Source organism: Salvia hispanica, chromosome 2, assembly GCF_029641045.1.
Source record: "Salvia hispanica isolate PSC_SH4W2 chromosome 2, Shi_PSC_v1, whole genome shotgun sequence".
Classification (NCBI taxonomy): Eukaryota; Viridiplantae; Streptophyta; class Magnoliopsida; order Lamiales; family Lamiaceae; genus Salvia; species Salvia hispanica.
This window is the reverse complement of record NC_142693.1, coordinates 48,029,773-48,044,489: the sequence shown is the minus strand read 5'-3', so window position 1 is coordinate 48,044,489 and position 14,717 is coordinate 48,029,773. Positions and strand designations below refer to the sequence as shown.

Here is a 14,717-nt window from a genome sequence, read left to right as displayed (position 1 = left end):
GCATAGTTGGGGAAAACCATACAAAACATATCCAATCATCAAATCTGACTATATATGGCCATTTTCCCCTTGATCTGGACTTGTTTGGGAATCTATCCACCAAAATTCATCCAAATTGGGCGCGGGAATCAATACCAAAAAAAATCATAAAGATCAGCCAAATTTCAGCAAAAGTGTCACCCCTTGTTTGTTTTTCTTTGACTTGCATCTTGCTAATATGTGTTTATGGCTTTGTCTTCTTGATTTTGTCTTCTTGATTTTGTTGACCAAGGAGTATACCTTGATTGATCCACCTCAATCACTTAAATCTTGGAATTGGAGTTGTGAGTGTGAGTGAATCCACCTTTCTCACAATATTCTAAGCCTTTGTCGAGAGTTATTGGGGAGTGATTTGAGGGGGGGTTTGGGACGTCAAGGTTGAGTTCATCTTCTTAAATTCTAATTTCTTTTATTACTAACCTCTAGGACTAGTTCCTAGTGTTTGTTTGATTTGTAGGTACTTACTCTATGCCTCCTCGCACCCGGTCCAACAAAATGGCGGGGACAAGTGCGGAAGGGGAGGAAACAAGCATGACTCACCCTATACCCGATGGGGACCTTGTGAGCATGATGGCCCGCATGATGAAGGAATTCAAACAAGAGATGATGATCCAAATGGATGTGCGAGCAAAAGAATCCATTGCTCAATCAAAAGAATCCAAAGCCCGCATGCTTGCCGCCCAAAACACTTTATTTGAGGAGTTCAACACCTTGAAGGGAGGCTGCACATCTAGGACTCCTACTTCTAGGGGTAACAATCTACCTAATGTTGCCCCGGAGGAGATGATGGAAGAAGTGGTGTATGAGGGATGGCAAAGGGGGAATGATAGAAATAGAGTCAATCACATGGAGAATGATCGGTTTGGGGGAAGAAATGGTGTCCGTGGCCGTTTTAAAGGTGACTATGAATCAAGGTACCATGGAGATGGGCTTGATAGAGGATATAGTGGGAAAAGAGCTCCCAAGTCTCATGGAGAGTGGTATTCTAGGAGGGTGAGAGATCAAGTTAGCCATAAGGGGTTTGAGAGGCCAATTGAAGAAGAAGTCTCATATAGAGCTCGATTGAGGCCTACCTACCCACATGGTGGTGTTGACACAAACCAAAGAGGTAACTCATCAAGTAATTTGGCTACACCCTCTTCTTTCCATTTATCACATAAGTCTCTTGATGTATATGGAAATGTCTCCTCTTCGAAAAGCTTAATCCAAATTAGTAGAAAAAAAGAACGAGAGAGAGAGAAAAGGCTTGAGAGTGAATGTGAGTCTAAAAAGCCAAGAGAGCGTGATAAAAGACAAGAGTGTGAGGTGCAAAAGTCAAGAGAGAGTGGTGGGGGTGAGAGAAAAGAAAAATATCAAATGAGAGAAAAACCACAAGCACAAGTGAGTAAAGGGTGCTTGTTAGATTCTAAGGTCAACCTTGGGTGGGCACCAAATGATCCTTTGCCTCTTGCCCTTGGTGAGGAAACTAAACCCTTACCCACTAACACTTCTTCTATGTCTTTTTGTGTTCATGAATTTTTAGGAAATTTAATTGAAGGCATGGAAGTGAGGCATCATGTTGTACATGGCTTGGAAACTACTCACCCGGAGAAGGAACAAGATGAACGAGGGCAAGTGGATGAACTCCTTGCCCAAGGTTCAAGTGCACTATCCTTATCTCCTTGTGATGTTTCATGGAATGAGATTATATTAGAGAAGCCCCTTTGTGTTGATAAATTTGTTATTGATGTCTTGTGTAAAAAGTGGTCTCATGAGCTTGAAACTTTGAATGCTAAATCTACCTTTGCACCATATATTGATCCTTTCTTGGTAAAATCAAGCATTGAGAGACATGACATTTCTCTTGTGGCTTCTACCTTGAATGTTGGAGTGACTTCCTTGCATGCTAAGATGCCTAAACTTTCATTTGTTGGTAATTTTGAGCTTCATGTGTATGTGGATGAGGATACTAAGACCAAGAAGAGTAACATGGATAATGACTTTAGAACTTGGTGTTTGCTATGTCTTCATTGCAAAGTGGTTAAACCCTTCAATGTGATTGGAGTATTCTATGGCCGTTTTGTGAAGGATTTTTCCACTCATATGTCTCTTGAGGATGATGTTGTGACTAATGGCATAAAATTGCATAGTTCTCATGTTGGTGGTATTGTTTTAAAATTGCTAGAGCAATTGTGTGGGGCTAATTTGGAAACATTTCTCATGATACTTGATGTAGTTTTTTACAAGTATCATATGCATGGTGTTGTGTCTTGTCTCCATGTCGTACATGAAGGTTTATGGACACATTGCTCCCTTATGTTTGATAATCTCTTGAAATTGATGGGGCAATGGGATGAAATCCATATTGATGAACTTTGTTTGTTAAATGATAATCATTCTTGCAAACTTGATGTGTGTTGTGATGAACCTACTCTATGTGTTAAATATGGGCTTGTCAATTTGTGGAGTAGCTCTCATTTGAGCAAGAATGATGTATCAATGGTTCCTTATGGTCTTTTGTTGTTTAACCTTGAGAATAGGAATCTTGTGAATAGACCGACCTTATTCGGTTACCTTTGAATATATACACTATGAGGACCCTTTCTTGTATATGCCTAGTCTTGTTGAGAATGTCAAATCTTTTGTGAAGATGTTCAAGGATTTGGGCATCATTTGTATGAGGATGATCGAACCAAATAGAAACAAGGTGCTTGGGGCATTTGTGTTTTGGCATGTTGATTGCTTTTATTGCATGTCCATCAAACCATTCAATGGAGTTGGGATGTTTTATGGTCTATTTGTGAAGAACTTTATATCTAATGGCTTTGTTTGGGACTACATTTTGAAGGAATGCCTATGTTTATTTGCACATATTTCTTATACCTATATTGTGAGGTTGTTTGAGTTTTGTTATGAAGGGTATCTTGATGATTTTGTCTTGATTTCTTATGGGAGGGATTTGGACATGAAAGGAATCATTAATTCGTGCTCTCATGTTTATTGTCACTTGGCCTTGAGCTTGAGGGAACATGATTTTGGAGGCCCACACAACGTCTTTGGTGTATTATTGTCACTTAGAGCCGTTAGTGGTCTTAATCCTTTTCATCATACTTTCATATTTGATTTGCTCTTTTTCCATTTCATAGGTGTACGAAATCCGGATTTGAGGACAAATCCTTTCCAATGAGGGGAGGATGATATGACCACGAGTGCTAGACGTCAAGGGTCTTCATTTCGGCGTGAGCCATGGGTTGATTGGGGCCCAAGGATGAAAGAGAAGACAAGCCAATGGTCCAACAAAGCTAGAGGGATTCCCGATGAGGCAATGAATAGAGACGGCTCGGATTTGAGGACAAATCCTTTCCAAGAAGGGGAGGATGATACGATCATGGAAGCCGTGCGTCAAGGATTTCAACTACAGTTGGATTCAACTGGAAATCATCCTATTGAGATGACATCCGAAAGCTATGAAACTACCACCATTATCTTCGGCTTGGAAACAGCTTCGTGTGGGTATCTTGCACATCCCAATCGGAGTCCGAATGAGGGAGTTATGGCGGTTTTACGGAAGTCGCGCAGAGAAGGCCGGGAGCTTCGGGAAAAACGCCCGACCGGGCGTTTCGCTTGTGAAAATCGCCCGGGGACAGGGAAAACGCCCGGGCCGGGCATTTTGGCATGTGAAAAATGCCCGACCGGGCAATTATGCCGATTTTTTAGATTTTGTGGCCCAACTTTCTATTTTTGGACCCATAGTATAAATACCTCTTGATGTCATTTCTTTTCTTAAGGTTTTTGCTGAATTATATGCTTGAGAGATTTGTTCCTCTTGAAGAGGGTTTCCTATCCAATTCCTAGATTTAGGTTGCTTGGTTCATCAATTCTTAGTGAAGTATGGATCAAGTAGAGTTATGCTTCAAGGTTTGTGGTTTACTTGAAGATCTAGCCATGGATGCATGTTAGTATGTTGTAAGTGTCTTAGCTTGTCTCATCAATGACTATGTATCACAATTTCCACTCTATCCAATGTTACTTCTTGTTTTGATCATCTTAGTTTCCTTAATTCTTGTTGGGTTGCCTTTATTGATAAAATAGAAAACCAAGTCTCACAAAAATACCTAGATCAAGCATCACTAAATGGGTAATCCTTGGGAAATGGATCACAAAATACATGGATCCACATCACAGAGTCCTCTACAACAAACGCGTAAGTGCAGTTCCAATCACTACGACTAGTATAATTGGTCAAACTCTCGATTGTAACAACATACTCCGACACATTTTGGGGGATTTCAACCTGGAATTATACGATATGGACTTGAGGAGCGTGATCTAGCCGTCGAGGGATATATCTGTGGTTTCGACATTCGTTTCCCCCCGTGAAGAGCTTCGGGGGATCGAAAGATGTGTGGTTGCAAGTGAGCCGGAATTCCTGTGAGATGTGGCATTGTGGTGTGGTGCCGAAAGGGAAGGGGATGCTTATGTCACCGCAAGTATCGTTGCAGTTGGGCTTAGCTATAGGGAAATTCAAATTATTATGCGAGGAAAGGACTAGTATTTGTGAAGACCACAATGTGAAGATTATCATACCAAAAATTGATGAATGCATGTTGTTGAGTTTCTCAAACATCACAATTTATTGCTAATAACATTTGTGACCAAGACAATATATATAGAAAACTATATGTAAGTCAAGTAAATTAATTTAAACAAAATTTTGGTTACAATAAATAAATACATGTGGTGTCTTCCGTTTAAATGTAAATATCATTTTCATTTACTAATCTACAGTTACGTGCTTCTTATCGATTTCATATTTTATTTCTATTTTCTCTTTAAATCGATAATAGCTAGCTTCCGAGAAAATTCCAATATTTCGTAGGTCCACTGAATAATAGTCTTATATAACATGTTATGGAACAGCATGTCGAATAAACTACGTTAAAATCTTTGAACATTCAATTATGGGTATTTCTTCATATTCATTAGGGGTAAAATTATTTATTATACTATCGTATCTCTTAATTAGTGCTCCCTCCGTTTCGTTATAGTCGAGTCATTTTACTATTTTGGAAAGTTTCTTTATAGTTGAGTCATTTCCATATTTGGTAATTTTTTTCTCTTTCTTAAACTCTCTCTTACTTTATTCACTTTATACTTTATTCTCTCTACCATTAACGGACCCAGGTGGGGTGGGATGGGGTCGGCCGACCCCACCGCCGGTCCATGAATACCTCCGAGAACCTCCCAAAATCAGTCGTCAACCTAGCGCTGCACCGGCTCCAACCCCACGCTATGGCTGCTTTGTCTCAACGGAAGAGAAATGAGGAAGAGAAATCGAAGAGAAAAAGCTTCGTGAGAAAATTGAGAACGGAAGAAAAATTGCAGAAGTTTGGAAAAGACAAATGGAGATTGGAGAAGAAGCGGCGCAAAGCTGTAATTTGTTTTAGACTTTTAGTAATCCTAGTAATTTTATCTAATGAGTATAGCATTATTTTATTTCATTTTAGTGTAAACGTAAATACTAGCTAGTAGCACTATTAACATGTGTTTGTTGATTTAATAAGTATGTTTTATTACTAGTCCAAGTAAATTCTGAATGTGAAAATATTAAAATAATACTCCCTCCGTCTCCGATTAAGAGTCACATTTTGACCGGACATGGGTTTTAAGAAATGTAAAGAAAAGTTGGTTGAAAAAGTTAATGGAATGTGGGATCCATTTTTTTATATTGGTTTTGTAATAAAATGTAAGTGAATTGAGTTAGTGGAATGTGAGACCTACTTACTATTTATGGTAAAAATGAAGTGTAACTCTTAATTGGGAACGGACCGAAATGGAAAAGTGTGACTCTTAATTGGGGACGGAGGGAGTAGTTATTTAGTATGATTCATTAATTTGATTTGATTTGACTCTTATTTTATTTGCAGTTAACAATAACAATAAAATTACAAATAAAATAAATAGTATTCTTAAAAGTTAATAAAAATATAGTTAGAATAATAAAAAGGATGAAATATTAAATATTTTATAACAGCATAAACAGTTAAATTATTGTATATATGATATGTTTTTTATCTTTTAAAAAATATGGATACTGGCATTAATTAATTACCGTGCTTAACAAATAATCAATATTTAAATTGTATTAATATATATACTCCCTTTGTCCCAAGATAAGTGAGCCAAATACGAGATTTAAGTAAATGGGGTTTGTTAGTAAAATGGAAATAATAAAGTAGAGAGAAAATGTCACAAAAAAGTAAATGACTCACTTATCTTGGGACGTCCCAAAAAGGAACGTGAGTCGCTTATCTTGGGACGGAGAGAGTATTAATTATTTTTCGACCCCACGAGTCCAGTTTTCTGGATCCGTCATTGCTCTTTACCTTTTCCTCTCTTACTTTTTTATCTATTTATTTAACACACCCAAAATTCATTTCTAAAATTCCGTGCTCAAAAGTTTTGCCTCAACTATAGCAAAACGGAGGGAGTACGTCATAACCCAAATATAATTGCCAGTATTTTATTGCATTCCTTTAATTTTGCCGTATATGTATCACTACTTTTGCCGTCTTAGCCATAATAATTTTTTGTCTCTGTTGAATTTGTTAATTTTTGTAGTGATAATTAAGTGTGAATAAAATAATTTGAAGTGTCTTTGGTAGTTATTCTGAAATATAGCATATTTGATGCAAAATTAGCATAGAAAATTTGCACGGCCAAAAAGAACCACCATGGTCAGCCAATAACAATCAACTTACATAGACACATCTGCAATTTCGAATTTCGAGAGTCATGTTTGATTGATACATAATTTATTCGTTTCATTTTCAAAATTATGTTTTTTGTTTGACCTATAATATTATTTTTGACACGTTATGGTGTTCAATTGAAATTTAATCATCGTTCGATTAATCTTGTTTATAGTTTGATTATTCAAGTCATAAAATATATTTTTGAGTTGGAAAATAATAACGTTTAATTAAATAGAGATGATCAAAATTAAAAATAGAATTAACTGTCTATAAATATATGAGTTGTACGTAAATTTTGGCATGCAACGGATTCCGTTTTGATTGTACAAAACTATATGTTTGGAAATTTGTAATTAGTTAAAATTTCATGGCGAACAACCATATTTTTGGAAATTTATTGCAATTCGAATGGTGCCATTGGAAATTTCTCTACAATGGTCTTTTAATCATACACCATACATAAATTCAAATTGTGACGAGTAAAAGAATTTTTCAATAGACTACCGATTGACCATAAGGTTAACCGTTAATATGATACTCCCTCCGTCTCGCTTTAGCAGTCCCATTGACTTTTCTGCACTCGTTTTGTAAAAATGATAATAAATAGTTAAAGTGGAGAAATAATAAAGTAAAAAAGAGAATAATGTGGATAAGACTCTTCTCTATATTATTCTCTTTTTTACTTTATTATTTCTCCACTTTAACTATTTATTATCATTTTTACAAAACGAGTACAGAAAAGTCAATGGGACTGCTAAAGCGGGACGAAGGGAGTATTTATAAGGTGTAAATAGTTATGTTCACATTAAAACTATTACATTGGTTAAAAGGTTTTGATGCACATGTCCATTTTATTGAATGACTCGTTGTAGCGGAAAACGACATCACCATTTCTAACAAGATCTGCAAATTCAGCTCGGGTGGATGGAGAAACTAGCTCGCTCCCAATAGTCGGAATGGGCGGGACCGATAAAATAACTCAGATGAGATCTAAACTCGGGCAGAGATGTGTTACCAAAATCTCGAAGACAAAGATACATGTAAATTCAAAGGCGCTATACATGTGAATTTCAATGTAACTTCAAATTATGAATCCTACTAAATAGTTATAATAATATACTAAGTAATTTGAATTATATAATTTTAGTAGCATTATTTATTATTTATTATAAAGTCATCCAATTAATTATTTAAATAATTTTAATGTAATTATTAACACATTTATAATCGATAAATGTGTTGTCATTCATATGTAAATATCCTTATCATAGGAGTACTAATCTAAACTCACTCGATTCAGCTGTTGGATCTGTGCTTCACTACTGCAAGAGCAATTCCGACTCCGTCATTGATTATCCCGGAGTTAGTTCATCATCGAGATCTGCACTCAAGAGTCAAATTGAAGATCTGCCGGTTAAGCTGAGGAGATTAGCGGAGAAACTTGCACCAACGAGCGGAGATGATGTGGTTGGATTTGATGAAGATTAACAACAGTTGATGTACCGAATAACTGGCTATACAATCCTCTCTATTGTGGGAATGGGAGGCATTGGTAAGTCCACACTTGCTACACATACTTATACTAATCCAATGATCGTGGAGCATTTTGATATTAGAGCTTGGGTCACAGTATCACAAGATTATAGTGTAGACAGTGTTAGAAAAGAAAAGATTGTGATTGGAATCAATTACTCTAATTAGGTAATTGACAAAATATTTTGTAATTAAATTATAATACTTAGTGCCCAAGAATACTTGAAGCTTAAGAATACTTGGTGCTCAAGAATACTTGGAGCACAAGTTCCACCATATTTACTTGTTTGTAATCCCTATTTAAAGGGTGCTTTATACAATGAAATCATCATCCTATTCAAAACAACCGTTCTCTTTTCTTCTTCTCTTTCAATTATGTTTTCTGCACCATTTTACATGGTACCAGAGCAAGACTCAGAAAAGTTTCATCATCGTCCCTAAACCTTTCCCGACCTTTTAAACCAAAACCTGCAGAAAACCATTCAACATGTCAGAAAACGGCGAAAAAAACAGTTCATCCCAGTCGGATGAAATTGCTCGGCAAATGGCTGAGATCATGAGCCGAAGCCTTTCCCTGATAATACCACCCAAACTAGAAACCACAGAAAACCCACCAGAAAAACCAGTTGTGTACAAAATTGATACACAACCTCTACACGTCGGAGGCAGCAAGTTAAACGGAGACAATTACTCCGAATGGGCCGTGCTAATGAAGACGGCTATAAGCGGCAGGGGAATGGTATCTCACGTAACCGGAGTGCCGCCTCCCCCGCCACGAACAGATCCAGCCTTCCTGCAATGGCAACAAGCTGACCATTGCGTGTTTACATGGCTGACACAAAATATCGAGTCGCGGCTGGTCAGCCGGGTGTTAAAGCAACCGACTGCCAAGCACATATGGGATGCATTGGCGGTCACTTACGGAAGCGGTGGAGACAAACTCCAGATTTACGACCTGCACATCAAAGCCAGTATGGTGAAACAAGGAAGTCAATTGTTGGAAGAGGTATGGAGCACCCTACAAGATATGTGGACGTCAATACACCAAAAGCGGAAAAATCCTATGAAATACCCCGAGGATATGGAAATACACGACAATTGGATCCAAGAACAGAGATTGTATACTTTTCTGATTGCCATTGATGGCAAATACGAATCAACAAAGAGAGAGATAGTTAAAATGGAGTCACTCCCCTCGGTGGATCTTGCATATAACTTGATCAAACAAGAAGAAACAAGATCCCAGGTTCTGCAGTCAGGAGCCGCAACCACGGCGGATGGCATCGGGGCTGGACTCATCGCCCGAGGAGGGTCGAACCAGTCCGGTGGCGGTTCGAGGAACGACAACAATCGAGGTGGAGGTGGCTAGAATCGGCGAAGCAACGACGAGGACAAATCGAAGCTGGTTTGTTCCTATTACAAGAAGAAAACACACACAAAAGACAAGTGCTTTGAATTGATTGGATATCCCGATTGGTGGGAGGAGAAACATGCCAAGAATTCAACCGCCCCGCCGCTTGCACGCACAGTCGCACACCCTGGAACCGCGGCGGCAGTCGTCGGAGCAGATGGAGGTGGCTATCCTCACGCCGCCACCAAGGGCAACAAGGAAGTCACTCAAACTTGGGGTGGCGATAGGGGAGCTGCATCGATTGGCGCTGCAGAACCGGTGATACACACCGGCAACGCTAATTTCGACGGAGGGACAGTGATTCGAGACTGGGGCGAGGCGGAATTTGGATGAGTTGGGGAAGGAGCGGCGGCGGTTGAAGGTAAGGTAGGGTTTGATGGTTCTTTTATTAAAAAGCTTCAAACCCTACGAAAATTCCAAACTTTACCCCAAAATTTTGATAATTTACCTTATGCACCCCATTTATTGCCCAATGACCCCCGAACTCCTATTTCGTGCAAATCAGACCTCGAATTGTGTATTATTCCTGTAAATGCCCAAATTGTGTGTAAAAATAGGTTTCAGCCCTTAGAAAATTGTGGAATTGCATATAAAGTGTCTAGTGAAAATAAGAAGAACGATAGGTGGATATTCGATTGTGGGGCGACAGATACAATAATTTATGATGCTTCGGATCTTACAGAGATTCATAAACCTCAGAAATCCCATATTCAGACAGCTAATGGGGAGTTTATAAGAGTTGAAGGAGCGGGAACTGTGAAAATGTCACCTACTCTTCAATTATCTAATTGTCTTTATATTCCTTCGATGTCTCACAAATTGTTGTCTATTAGCCATGTCACGAAGGAATTAAACTGCACCTTATTGATGCAACCACATTTCTCTCTGTTGCAGGATATCCGAACCGGAGAAATAATTGGACGTGGCACTGAACGTGATGGATTATACTATGTAGACGAGATAGCTCAAAAAGGGGCTGCCATGCTAACTCACGGGTCTGCCGATAGGAAAGCTTGGCTTTGGCGTCGGCGCTTGGGACATCCATCTATCGGTTACTTAAAACTATTATTTTCCGAATTTGTTTCTAAACATGATGAGTATTGTGAAACTTGTTTTTTGGCCAAAAGCCACCGAACTTCTTATCCTTTGAATAATACTCGTGTTGATTTCCCATTTTCCTTAATTCACTCTGATGTGTGGGGGCCCGCACCTTTTACTGGGGGACAGGGTCTTAGATATTACTTAGTTTTTATAGATGATTGCACTCGCATGACTTGTCATGGGTATACTTTATGAAACAAAAATCTGAGGTTTATACACATTTTTTACATATTTTTAACCTTATCAAAACCCAGTACCAACACTCTATAAAAATCCTGAGATCAGATAATGGGAGGGAATTCGTTAACTCGGCCATGAAACAATTTTTTCAAGAAAATGGCCTGATTCATCAAACCAGTTGTGCCTATACTCTCGAACAAAATGGTATAGCCGAAAGAAAAAACCGTTCCCTCCTAGAAATGACCCGCTCTATGCTCATTGAGTCAAAAGCCCCGAAAAACTTCTAGCTAGAAGCTATTGCCACCTCAGCCTACCTCTTAGACAGATTACCCACATGTATCCTCAAACACCAAACACCACTCCAAGCCTATCCTCATTCACCAAAATTCCACCACCTTTAACTCTTGAACCACGAGTCTTTGGGTGCTCTGTTTTTGTTCACACCCCGAAACATGAACGAACCAAACTTTCCCCTTGTGCAATCAAGTGTGTCTTCGTGGGATACGGGGTAAACCAAAAGGGGTATAGGTATTTCGATCCTAAAACCAACCGAGTGTTTGTCACCATGGATTGCAATTTCCTTGAAACCGAATACTTCTATACCCACCTCAGCGGTCAGGGGGAGAGTAGTGGTAAGGACCCGCTAAGTTGGATATCAGCGCCAATGCCAACACCAAGTAATCTCGAAGTGGGCCTAATAGAGACGGCAGTAAACGGTTCCGCCGAGCAAGTCTCTGAAGTAGGACAGTCTGTTCCTGAAGGTGACGCTCACCCAACTACTTCCCCGTTGAGGCTATCCAATGTAAGTATTGATAACCCTGTAATCCCGGTTCCTTTTACTATTGATGATGTAAGTGTTGATGAAGAAATAGACCCCGTTGCGGAGAGCACAGGTGAAGAAGCTAGTGAAGTAGAAGGGGTCGAAGGAGTTGACCCCGACACAAGGGGATACATCCTTCCTCATCGGGAGAACAGGGGAGTTCCACCTAAAAGGTACACACCTGAGAGGATTAATAGGAAGGCTCGCTACTCCTTTGCTTGCCTAGTTACGAGTCATCTATCAGAAATGACCCAAGCTTTTGAGAAAGCACTGTATGAGGAAGAAGAGATCCCACAGTCATGGGAAGAGGCTATGAGAGATAAGCACTTGAGAGAGACAATGCAAAAAGAAATTGACGCACTGATCCGAAACAACCCTTGGGAAGCGATCTGTAGGATGTCGATGGGTCTTCACTATCAAGAGGAGACCAGATGGCTCAGTTGAGAGTACAAAGCAAGGCTGGTTGCGAAGGGCTATACTCAGACTTATGGGGTAGACTATTCAGAAACCTTCTCCCATTAGCCAAGATGAACACAATTCGAGTTTTGTTATCTGTAGCGGCATGTAGAGTTTGGCCTCTGCACCAATTCGATGTGACGAATGCCTTTCTTCACGGTGAGCTGAAGAAAGAAGAAGACGTATATATGGAGGCTCCTCTAGGATTTGCAGCAGACTTCAAGATAGGTAAAGGATGTAGGCTAAGGAAAACATTATATGGGTTAAAGCAGTCCCCAAGAGTAACTCTGAAGAAAAGAGGAGATAAAATCACTTGCTTGATCATTTACGTCGATGATATGATTATCACAGGTAATGACTTGGAAGAAATTGAGAGCTTGAAGAGGAATCTGTTTCAGGAATTTGAAATGAAGGATTTAGGAGATCTCAAGTATTTCCTTGGGATTGAAGTGTTAAGGTCACAGAGAGGGATCTTTTTGAGACAGAGAAAATTCATTTTGGACATCCTAGCAGAGACGGGTCTCCTAGAGTGTAAGCCAGCAGATACGCTTATAGCAGTTAATCATGGGTTGCAGAATAATGATAAGGCCGAGTTGACCGATCGAAGTCGACATTAGCGACTAGTTGGAAAACTTATTTATCTATCACACACTAGGCCAGACATTGCCTATGCAGTAGGGATCGTAAGTCAGTTTATGCATCGACCATAGACGGACCATATGGAAGCAGCGCTCAGGATTTGCCGATATCTGAAAGGGACAAAGGGACATGGAGTGTTGTTCTCTAAGAGTGATAATTTTTACATTCATGGGTACACTGATGCTGATTGGGCAGGGAATCCTAATGATAGAAAGTCAACCGCCGGGTACTTTACCTTTATTGGAGGTAACTTGGTGACTTGGAGAAGCAAAAAGCAGAAAGTGGACACCCTCTCGAGTGCTGAGGCAGAGTTTCATGGAATCAAAAGTGGACTAACTGAGATAATGTGGCTAAGAAGACTGATGAAGGAACTCGGCTTAGCTCCTAGCAGAAAGTGTCGACTGTACTGTGACAACAAGGCCGCTATAAGCATCTCAGAGAATCCAGTTCAACATGATCGAGCCAAACATGTTGAGGTGGATCAAGGAAAACATTGAAGGAGACATTGTAGAGCTGCCATTTGTTCGCTCAGAGGATCAGCTTGCTGACATTTTGACAAAGGCAGTCAACAAGAGAGTTTTTGAAGATGCACTTTGCAAATTGAGTATTGGAGACCCCACAACTCAAGTTGAGGGGGAGTGTTAGAAAAGGAAAGATTGTGATTGGAATCAATTACTCCAATTAGGTGATTGACAAAATATTTTGTAATTAAATTATAATACTTGGTGCCCAAGAATACTTGAAGCTCAAGAATACTTGGAGCACAAGTTCCACCATATTTACTTGTTTGTAATCTCTATTTAAATGGTGCTTTATACAATGAAATCATCATCCTATTCAAAACAACCGTTCTCTTTTCTTCTTCCCTTTCAATTATGTTTTCTGCACCATTTTACAGACAGTATTCACTCACAATTACTAGCTTCGCTTAGAGGAATAGTTGATCCAATTGGAAGGCATTCATTGGAAGCATTCGAAGTTGAGATGTTTCGAGTTTTATTGGAGAAGAGGTATCTCGTAGTAATGGATGACATTTGGAGCGAGGAAGCTTGGCATTGTGTAGGGAGGCTATTTCGTGACGATCATAATGGAAGCAGGACCATACTAACCACAAGGCTAATGGATGTGGCTACTGCCGTATCGCACAGTATTCATATGATGCGTTTCCTGGATGACGAACAGAGTCGGCGTTTGTTCCAAAGGAAGGTTTTCGGAGATGATGATTGTCCTCTTCACCTACAAAGTGTTGGGGAGAAAATTGTAAAAGGATGTGGAGGACTCCCCCTCTCCATTCTTAATGTGGCGAGACTTTTATCTAGGATTCCTAGAACTCCCGAGTCGTGGAAGAAAATTGAAGTATATGATGGGCAGTTGGGATCGATATTATCTTTGAGTTACAATTACTTGCCTCAATACTTGAGGAAGTGTTTCTTGTATATGGCAGGCTTCCCTCGAGATTACAAGATCCGTATCTCTGAACTCATCAAACTTTGTGTAGCTGAGGTAGGGCTGGGGAATTATACCGAAATACCGGAATACCAGACTTACCGTACTGAAAAAATACCGAAAATACCAATTTTTCGGTATACCATAGTTTTCGGTACGGTATCATATTCGATACGGTAACGATATTAGATTTCCTATACCGCGGTATACCGAATCTTCAGTATACCGGTATACTGAACTATCAATATATACCGAAGCTTAGGTATACCGTGGTATACCGATTAATTATATACATATATTTATATACTAGAATTTAAAAAAAAAATATATTCTATTATAAAAATAAAGAAAAATTCGA

At 39.3% G+C, this 14,717-nt stretch overlaps 2 pseudogenes; both read left to right on the top strand.

Annotated features, from left to right (window-relative positions):
• Window positions 1–534: 534 nt before the first annotated feature.
• On the top strand, window positions 535–8,261 carry LOC148932573 (uncharacterized; annotated as a pseudogene).
• Window positions 8,262–8,793: 532 nt separating this feature from the next.
• Window positions 8,794–10,050, top strand: LOC148932572 (uncharacterized; annotated as a pseudogene).
• Window positions 10,051–14,717: the final 4,667 nt, after the last annotated feature.